A 10,784-nucleotide genomic window follows, 5' to 3' on the forward strand; every position below is an offset into this window, starting at 1 on the left:
TAAATGCATCTCATCTAGTTGAAGTGCTGCAATGTGAAAGCAACTCTGTGTGCAAGTCCTCGTTGGTCATTGCCTGCTGCTTCAGGTAGATGTGCAGCACAGCTGTAGCAATGACACCTTGCAGCATCTTCTTGACTTGAAACGAAGTGTATTGCGTAAACACTGGAAACGATTTTTCCATAATCTAAACATACGCTTGACCATCCCTCTCATGCGGATATGAGCTCTGTTGTATCGTTGCTGCTCAGCTGTTGTGGGATTTATGTATGGAGTGAATAAAAAGTTACTCTGACCATATCCACTGTCACCAAGTAGTAGTCCACTATGTTGTCCTCTCTGAAACTGAGCACACAATGAAGAATCGTGAGTTGCACCTTTCCAACGGGCAACAATGTTTGAAAACTCTAAATTAGGAGTGCATACAACCTGAACATTGATGGAAAACCAGTTCTTACGGTTCCTGTACTCCTCAGCATCAGGAGTTGATGGACACTTGATGGGAACATGACATCCATCTATGAAGCCAATCACTCCTGGGAAGTGTCCATGTTCATATAATTGCACTTTATCGTTGGCTTGGCCAGCAGCATCAGGAAACTTGATGTAAAGACTGCTCAGTTCACAAATGGCCCTTTGATCTATTCTACACACAGTTGCTTCACTGGCACCACACGAATCCCCAGTTTCACAATGAAAGATTCCAGACGCCAAAAACCTCAAAGTAATCAGAACTTGGAGAGAATTGGGTAAAGGCCTTCCTCTTTGAGACGGAGAAGAAAGTCTAGGCTCAAACCAAGATATTATCTCCAATGCATTTTCTTTGTACAAATGAAAGCGGTCTCGAAAAGCTATTTCAGCAAAGTAATTTAATGGATTACTCCTATCCACAAGTACTCATCTGGCTGGCCTCTGTAAGGCATGTTGGTCTTCATTTAGATATTCCAAATAGTCCATGCTCCCTCACAAACAGTACTAATCAGAAGTTAAACCTGCCTCTGAAGGTTAATTTAAGCTTCAATTTAGTCCTTGAGTAGCTCTAATCCTCCTTCTTGCAATCGGCTTTGTTTAATCCAGAACAGGCAAAATCTACGACCATTTTAAGATAAGTCTGTGCAAGTCGCTTTGAGTTAAGACAGCTCAAACATGCATTTTAGTCTGGGACTAGGCTTAAGCCTTGTCTGTGAAAAAGGGCCCATTAAGGCCTACTCCTGACTTAATCTAAGCCCTGTCTGTGAAACCGACCCTAGAAGTTTTACATTTCCTGATAGGCCAACAGGTGCCCAATCTCTCAACCTCATAAATATCTACCAAGAAGATGTTTCAGGCTATCAATCAAGTTAGAGTAGCTAGCTTGTCTAGCTACATTAGCTGCTTAGCTGGTATGGCTGCTGGCAAGGTTGGTAGACTTCAGAAATGCAACCAATTACTAAATGTACTGAACAAGGCTCCTTTCAATCTTTTACCCAGATTTTAGCAGAAATGCAGGGCATCATATTTAGTTTCTTAAAATCTCTTAATTAAGGATCCTCCTCTTTTTTTAAATTTTCGCCTAAAATGACATACCCAAATCTAACTGCCTGTAGCTCAGGCCCTGAAACAAGGATATGCATATTCTTGGTACCATTTGAAAGGAAACACTTTGAAGTTTGTGGAAATATGAAAGGAATGTAGGATAATATAACACAATAGAGCTGGTAAAAGATAATCCAAAGAAAAAACCAATCCGTTCTTTTGTAATTTTTTTGTACCATCATCTTTGAAATGCAAGAGAAAGGCCATAATGTGTTATTCCAGCCCAGGTGCAATTTAGATTTTGGCCACTAGATGGCAGCAGTGTGTGCAACGTTTTAGACTGATCCAATGAACCATTGTATTTCTGTTAAAAATGTTGTATCAAGACCGCCCAAATGTGCCTAATTTGTTTATTAATACCTTTTCATGTTCAAAATTGTGCACTCTCCTCAAACAATAGCATGGTATTCTTTCACTAATATCTACTGTAAATTGGACAGTGCAGTTAGATTAACTTTTACTGCCTCAGAAACCCGGATCCGGGAGCACCCCCCACCCCCCACACACTGATTAGCATAGATAGCATAGCTTCAGAAGTAGATAGTAGCATCTAAATATCATTAAATCACAAGTCCAAGACACCAGATGAAAGATACAGATCTTGTGAATAAAGCCACCATTTCAGATTTTTAAAATGTTTTACAGGGAAGACAAAATATGTAAATCTATTAGCTAAACACGTTAGCAAAATACACCACTATTCTAACTCCATCAGTTTCTTACTCCTTCAGGTGCTATCACCAATTCGGCTCAACTAAGATATTGATAGCCAATAACCTATAAAAAAAACCATCAGATGACAGTCTGATAACATATTCATGGTATAGGATAGTTTTTGTTAGAAAAAAGTGCATATTTCAGGTAGAAATCACAGTTTACAATTGCACCGACCATCACAAATCCACTAGAATTACTAGATAGAGCAACGTGTATGACCAATTTACTCATCATAAAACATTTCATAAGAATAGACAAAGCATAGCAATGGAAAGACCCAGATCTTGTGATTCCAGACAATATTTCAGATTTTCTAAGCGTTTTACAGCGAAAACACAATAAATCGATAAGTTAGCATACTACATGTGAAAACGTTACCAGAGCATCGATTCCAGCCAAAGAGCGCTATAACGTAATCACCGCCAAAAGATATTATTTTTTTCACTAACCTTCTCAGAATTCTTCCGATGACACTCCTGTAACATCATTTTACAACATACATATACAGTTTGTTCGAAAAGGTGCATATTTAGCCATACAAAACCGTGGTTACACAATGAAAATACTAGGAAATCAAGCCTCAATATGTCTGACGTCATCTATCAGAGTGATCTAGTTTAATTAAAAGCTAATCATATACTTGACTAAAAAATACAGGGTTGACAGGAATCGAAAGACAAATTAGTTCTTAATGCAACCGCTGATTTACATTTTTAAAATTATCCTTACTTTTCAATACAGGGTTGGCCAAGTGAAGCTATACAAAACAAAATGGCGAAAAATGCGTTTAAAATATTCCGACAGAAACACGGTTTATCATATTAAATATTGCTTACTTTGAGCTGATCTTCCATCATATTCTTGGGCAATGTATCCTTTCTATGTTATAAACGTCTTTTGGTCGATAGATGTCCTCTGTCCTTCGAAATGTCCACTAACAACGACCGAGACCGCGAAACGTTCCCAAAGCTAGAAAGTGCACGACAAATACATTCCTCAGAATCGCACTAAACGGATATAAATTGCTATAAAACGTTTCAAATTAACTACCTTATGATGTTTTTAACAACTATAACGACTGAAAACATGACCGGAGAAATAATGCTGGTTAGAAAACGATTTGGAACGAGGCAGGTCCGATGGCCTTCACGCTTGAGGCGCACGTTGAGAAAGAGGGGTCTCTGTACATTTTTGTCATTTATAATGGCTGTGAACGTCCCATCGAGTTCATTGAAAACGTGATGACGTACAGACACCCAGAGGAAGACGTAGGTAGTGTCGGTTTCTTCATAGCATTCACTGTGGCCTTATAAACAGACCCCAGATCAGAGGTAAAAATTTCTGAAATCTGAACCCTGTCATGAAAAGTGCTGTAAAAATTGTTCTGTACCACTCAGAGACAAAATTTCAACTCCTATAGAAACTATAGACTGTTTTCTATCCAATAATAACAATAATATGCATATTGTACGATCAAGAATTGAGTACGAGGCAGTTTAATTTGGAAATGTAAAAAAAAAAATAATGCTAACAGCTCCCCCTATTGACAAAAGGTTAACAAGTTTTCTGCCAATATCAGATATGTCTATGTCCTGCGAAATGTTCTTGTTACTTACAACATCATGTTAATCGCATTAGCCTACATTAGCTCAACCGTTCCATGGAAGGGACACCAATCCCGACTAACTTAAAATAAAAAAACACCAGTCAGGAGGATCTGGACAGCTCAAGATTTACACTACATAAAAAATTGTCAAAGACTCCAGCCGCCCTAGTCATAGACTGTTTTCTCTGCTACTGCACGGCAAGCGGTACCGGAGCGCCAAGTCTAGGTCCAAGAGGCTTCTAAACAGTTTCTACCCCCAAGGCATAAGACTCCTGAACAGCTAATCAAATGGCTACACAGACTATTTGCATTGCACCCCCCACCCACCCACCTTCTACGCTGCTGCTACTCTCTGTTATTATCTATGCATAGTGTCGTGGCTGAATCATAATTAGTTAGGTAACATAGATAGATAAGATGTTATTTTCATCATATGCTTGTGAGATACTTGTCATTAGAATGGTTCCCTATGGACTATAGGGTTGGCAGTGCATTTTCCCTTCTCAGCTAGGGCTTAGTCACTTGGGGCCCAGAGAGGGGAGAGGTCAGGCTTGTCTTCATATGTCAATGTATCTGTTAAACCATGTAGTGCTATGTAGAATATCAGAAGGGCAGGAGGACAGAATGGAACATTGTCTTCTTATGGGAATGTGTCTGTAACTATTCCTAAACCATGTGAAGGGATGGCGTTATTAATGGGGAACCAGTTAGTTATCTCATACAATGTCTGTACGCCAGTCACTCCCTACTTTTCTCATTGGGGGAAGGAGTATGGCAGTGTCTGGAACCATTGTATGTCCCCTCTGAGGTTGCCCTTATCTTGACCTAGTATATGACCTAAGAGGCTCACTGTCTTTTCTGAGCTTATCCAGGAGGGGGTGTATTTTAGATGGGAGTATCTAGAATTGACAATTGATATATGCCATTGGATGAGGTAATGTTTTGGTACCAAGCATGAGATTGAAACCTCGTCTTAGGAGACCAAACTGAACGATAATTTATAGCTAATGCTGTCTAGCTATGGGATACTCATCTTTCAAGTAAAAGGTTATTTGTAAGTTGAGAGGGGTGTATCTTGGCTATAAATGATACTAAGAATTGTTTTGTAGACACTCTCAGGGAATTCATTTATAGACACTGAATTGATCTGAGAGTCAAAAAGGGCTATGGTGAAGCTCATATATTATTAAAGATGGACTTTATAATATAACTCTGACTTGTGTGTGGTTGGCTCTCTCATCATTGAGTAATACAGGAAATTACCACGACAATAGTCACTTTAACAACTCTACCTACATGTACATATTACCTCAATTACCTTGACACCGGTGCCCCCGCACATTGGCTCTGTACCGGTACCCCCTGTATATAGCCCTGCTATTGTTATTTACTGCTGCTCTTTAATTTTTTGTTATTCTTATCGCTTGCTTTTTTTTAGGTATTTTCTTAAAACTGCATTGCTGGTTAAGGGCTTGTAAGTAAGCATTTCACTGTAAGGTCTACACCTGTTGTATTCTGCGCATGTAACAAATAAAATTTGATTTGATATATACAAAAGTATGTGGACACCCCTTCAAATTAGTGGATTCTGCCATTTCAGCCACACCCGTTGCTGACAGGTGTATAAAATCAAGCACACAGCCATGTAATCTCCATAGACAAACATTCACAATGGAATGGCCTTACTGAAGAGCTCAGTGATTTTCAACGTGGCATTGTCATAGGATGACACTTTTCCAACAAGTAAGTTCGTCAAATATCTGCCCTGCTAAAGCTGCTCCAGTCAACTGTAGGTGCTGTAATTGTGAAGTGGACACGTCTAGGAGCAACAACAGCTCAGCCGTGAAGTGGTAGGCCACACAAGCTCACAGAACGGGACGGCCGAGTGCTGAAGTACGTAGCTTGTAAAAATTGTCTGTCCTCGGTTGCAACAGTCACTACAGAGTTCCAAACTGCCTCTGGAAGCAACGTCAGCATAAGATCTGTTCGTCGGGAGCTTCTTGAAATGGGTTTCCATGGCCGAGCAGCCGCACACAAGCCTAAGATCACCATGCGCAATGCCAAGCGTCGGCTGGAGTGGTGTAAAGCTCGCCACCATTGGACTCTTGACAGTGGAAACGCGTTCTCTGGAGTGATGAATCACGCTTCACCATCTGGCAGTCCGACGGACAAATCTGGGTTTGGTGGATGCCAGGAGAATATTGAGAATTTTCCAGACCATGTGTGTTAATTATTAATTGCAGAAGAGCTAGTAAGATGAGTGCTCTCTACATGTGCTCTGGGTCATTAGACAGCATTAGACATGCACTTGTCTGGGGAGTGGACACGAAAGGTTAGTCCAGGAACTGTGTTATGGCCTAATATGTACTGTTGCTATGGTTACACCTCTTGGGACTTTTCCAGAACATGGGTGTCCCTTTCAGAGGAGTTAGCAGGATGACATGTCTGGTTATTTCTGTAAATTGCCAAGGACTGTTGCTATGGTCCTACATGCATGCACCTGTCTTAAGGCGAGTACATGTCTGTATTTTTTAACTATTGGTGTGTCTCTACAGTTTCCATGCCCTAATATGAAACCAAACAAAAATTAGTGCAAGGCAATAAGATAACGGTGGCTAAATGCCAGAGGGGATGAGTCATTAAGAGGAGTTACTATGGAAGTGACGTAAGAAGGAAAAATGTATAAGTAGTATGTGCCAAGACTGGAAGTAGTTGTTTTTCATGAACCAGCTCTGCTTTTATTATGTTGTAATAAAAGTCTATTTGAACTCACAGGCTCCGGTATTTGAGAAATATGATTGACTGAATATTTCCACGACAAGAACGCTACCTGCCCCAAAGCATAGTGCCAACTCTGAAGTTTGGTGGAGGAGGAAAAATGGTCTGGGGGTATTTTTCATGGTTCAGGCTAGGCCCCTTAGTTCCAGTGAAGGGAAATCGTTACGCTATAGCATACAATGACATTGTAGACGATTCTGTGCTTCAAACTTTGTGGCTACAGTTTGGGGAAGGCCATTTCCTGTTTCAGCATGACAATGCCCCGTGCACAAAGCGAGGTCCATACAGAAATGGTTTGTTGAGATCTGTGTGAAAGAACTTGACTGGCCTGCACAGAGCCCTGAACTCAACCCCATCGAACACTTTTGGGATGAATTGGAACGTCGACTGCGAGCCAGGCCAACATCAATGCCCGATCTTACCAATGCTCTTGTGGCTGAATGGAAGCAAGTCCCCGCAGCAATGTTACAATATCTAGTGGAAAGTTTTCCTCAAAGAGTGGAGGCTGTTATAGCAGCAAAGGATGGGACCAACTCCGTATTCATGCCCATGATTTTGGAATGAGATCAAATCAAAGTTTATTTGTCACATGCGCCGAATACAACAGGTGTAGACCTTACAGTGAAATATTACTTACAGGCTCTAACCAATAGTGCACAAAAGGTGTTAGGTGGTCGACGAGCAGGTGTCCACATACTTTTGGTCATGTAGTGTATGCTACAGGACTGTTTAGCTAGCAGAGACTGGAATATGTTCCGGGATTCATCCACTGGCATTGAGGAGTATACCACCTCAGTCACCGGCTTCATCAATAAGTACATCGACAACGTTGTCCCCACAGAAACTGTACGTACATTTCCTAACCAGAAGCCATGGCTTACAGGCAACATCCGCACCGAGCTAAAGGCTAGAGCTGCCGCTTTCAAGCAGCGGGACACTAATCCGGATGCTTATGTAACGGATGTGAAATGGCTAGCTAGTTAGCGGGTACGCGCTAATAGCATTTCAATCGGTTACGTCACTTGCTCTGAGACCTGAAGTAGGGTTTCCCCTTGCTCTGCAAGGGCCGCGGCTTTTGTGGAGCGATGGGTAACGACGCTTCGTGGGTGTCAGTTGTTGATGTGTGCAGAGGGTCCCTGGTTCGAGCCCGGGTATGGGCGAGGGGACGGACTAAAGTTATACTGTTACATTGATGCTGTTGACCCGGATCACTGGTTGCTGCGGAAAAGGAGGAGGTTGAAAGGGGGGTGAGTGTAACGGATGTGAAATGGCTAGCTAGTTAGCGGGTACGCGCTAATAGCATTTCAATCGGTTACGTCACTTGCTCTGAGACCTGAAGTAGGGTTTCCCCTTGCTCTGCAAGGGCCGCGGCTTTTGTGGAGCGATGGGTAACGACGCTTCGTGGGTGTCAGTTGTTGATGTGTGCAGAGGGTCCCTGGTTCGCGCCCGTGTCGGGGCGAGGGGACGTACTAAAATTATACTGTTACACTTATAGGAAATCCCACTATGCCCTCAGACGAACCATCAAACAGGCAAAGCGTCAATACAGGATTAACATTAAATCCTACTGCAATGGCTCTGATGCTCGTCAGATGTGGCAGGGCTTGAAAAATATTAAGGACTACAAAGGCAAGTGTCTTCACTAATATTTCAACCTCTCCCTGACCGAGTCTGTAATACCTATATGTTTCAAACAGACCACCATAGTCCCTGTGCCCAAGTAAGCAAAGGTAACCTGCCTAAATGACCTCCGACCCGTAGCACTAACGTCAGTAGCCATGAAGTGCTCTGAAAGGCTGGTCATAGCTCACATCAACACCATGCCGGAAACCCTAGACCCACTCCAATTCGCATACCGTCTCAACAGATCCACAGATGACACAATCTCAAATCGCACTCCACACTGCCCTTTCCCTCCTGGACAAAAGGAACACCTATGTGAGAATGCTGTTAATTGACTACAGCTCAGCGTTCAACACCACAGTGCCCACAAAGCTCATCATTAAGCTAAGACCCTGGGACTAAACACCTCCCTCTGCAACTGGATCCTGGACTTCCTGATGGGCCGCTTCCAGGTGGTAAGGGTAGGCAACAACACATCTGCAACGCTGATCCTCAACACGGGGACCATCGGGTGCGTGCTCAGTCCCCCCCTGTACTCCCTGTTCACCCACGACTCTGTGGCCAAGCACGACTCCAACACATTAGGTTTGCTGACGACACAACAGCCTGATCACCGACAGATGAGACAGCCTATAGGGAGGAGGTCAGAGACCTGGCAGTGTGATGCCAGGACAACAACCTCTCCCTCAATGTGAGCAAGACAAAGGAGCTGACCGTGGACTATAGGAAAAGGAGAGCCGAATAGGCCCCCATTAACATAGACGGAGCTGAAGTGGAGCGGGTCGAGAGTTAAGTTCCTCGGTGTCCACATCACCAACGAACTATCATGGTCCAAACACACCAAGACAGTTGTGAAGAGGGAAACTGAAAAGATTTTCCATGGATCCCCAGATCCTCAAAAAGCTCTACAGCTGCACCATCGAGAGCATCCTGACCAGTAGCATCACCGCCTGGTATGGCAACTGCTCGGCATCTGACCATAAGGAGCTATAGAGGGTGGTCCGTATGGCCCAGTATATCACTGGGGTCAAGCTTCCTGCCATCCAGGACCTATATACTAGGCGGTGTCAGAGGAAGGCCCAAAAAATTGTCAAAGACTCCAGTCACCCAAGTCATAGATTGTTCTCTCTTCCACCGCATGGCAAGCGGTACCGGAGGGCCAAATCTAGGACCAAAAAGCTCCTTAACAGCTTCTACCCCCAAGCCATAAGACTGCTGAACAATTAATCAAATGGCCACCTGGACTATTTACATTGACATCCCCCCTTTTTGTTTTTACACTGCTGCTACTCACTGTTTATTATCTATCCATAGTCACTTTACAAATGACCTTGACTAACCTGAACCCCCGCACATTGACTCAGCCTCATTATTGTAACATCTTTTTTACTTTGGTTTATTTAGTAAAGATTTTCTTAACTATTTCTATAACGACACAATGTGAGACCCAGATGCAGACACAGGAGGCAGATGGTTTGAGCTCTGATATTTATTATAGTCCAAGGGATAGGCAAAAGGCAGGTCGGTGACAGGCAAGAGTTCATAGCCAGGGCACAGTCCAAAACGGTACAGGGCAGCAGGCAGGCTCGAGGTCAGGGGCAGGCAGAGTGGTCAGGCAGGCAGGCAGGCTCAGAGTCAGGACAGGCAAGGGTCAGAACCAGGATGATGAGAAAACGAGAGACTGGGGGAAAACCAGGAGCTAAGAGAAAACCGCTGGTTGACTTGGCAAGCAAGACAAACTGGCACAGACAGAAAACACAGGGGATAATGGGGAAGATGGGCGACACCTGGGGGGGCTAGGGACAAGCACAAGGACAGGGGAAACAGATCAGGGTGTGACAAATTCTTGAACTGCATTGTTGGGTAACGGCTTGTAAGTAAGCATTTCACAGTAAGGTCTACACCTGTTGAATTCGGGGTCATGTGACAAATAAAATTTGATATGATTACATTTTAGCTATGCAGAAAAATGTACCGTTTTTACATAGAATTAAGCATAATGATAATGGCTCTAGATTGCAGGAAAAAGCTGTTTCAAATGCAAAATACTCCAACTTCCAAGCGGCCATCCTCACATATTTTGTGTGTGTGTGTGTGTGTGTGTGTGTGTGGGGGGGGGGGGGGGGGGGGGCCTAGTGGTTAAGAGTGTTGGGCCAGTAACCGAGAGGTTGCTGGTCTGAATCCCCGAGCCGAATAGGTGAAAAATCTGTCGATGTGCCCTTGAGCAAGGCACTCAGCCCTAATTGCTCCTGTAAATTGCTCTGGATAAGAGTGTCTGCTAAATGACGTAATTGTATGTGCTCGTGTGTGTGCTCATGCGTGCACATTTGTGCATGCTTATGTGTAAAGAAGAGGGAATGTTGTCAATTAACTCACTACCAGCAATGAGTGGTTGTTTCTTTACATTACATAGACACTGCAATCTAGAATATAGGGTATGTAAGTGTGACATATATGGATATACAGGAATTTCAAAAGACAAGCAAAG

Source organism: Salvelinus alpinus, chromosome 12, assembly GCF_045679555.1.
Source record: "Salvelinus alpinus chromosome 12, SLU_Salpinus.1, whole genome shotgun sequence".
In the NCBI taxonomy this organism is placed as follows: Eukaryota; Metazoa; Chordata; class Actinopteri; order Salmoniformes; family Salmonidae; genus Salvelinus; species Salvelinus alpinus.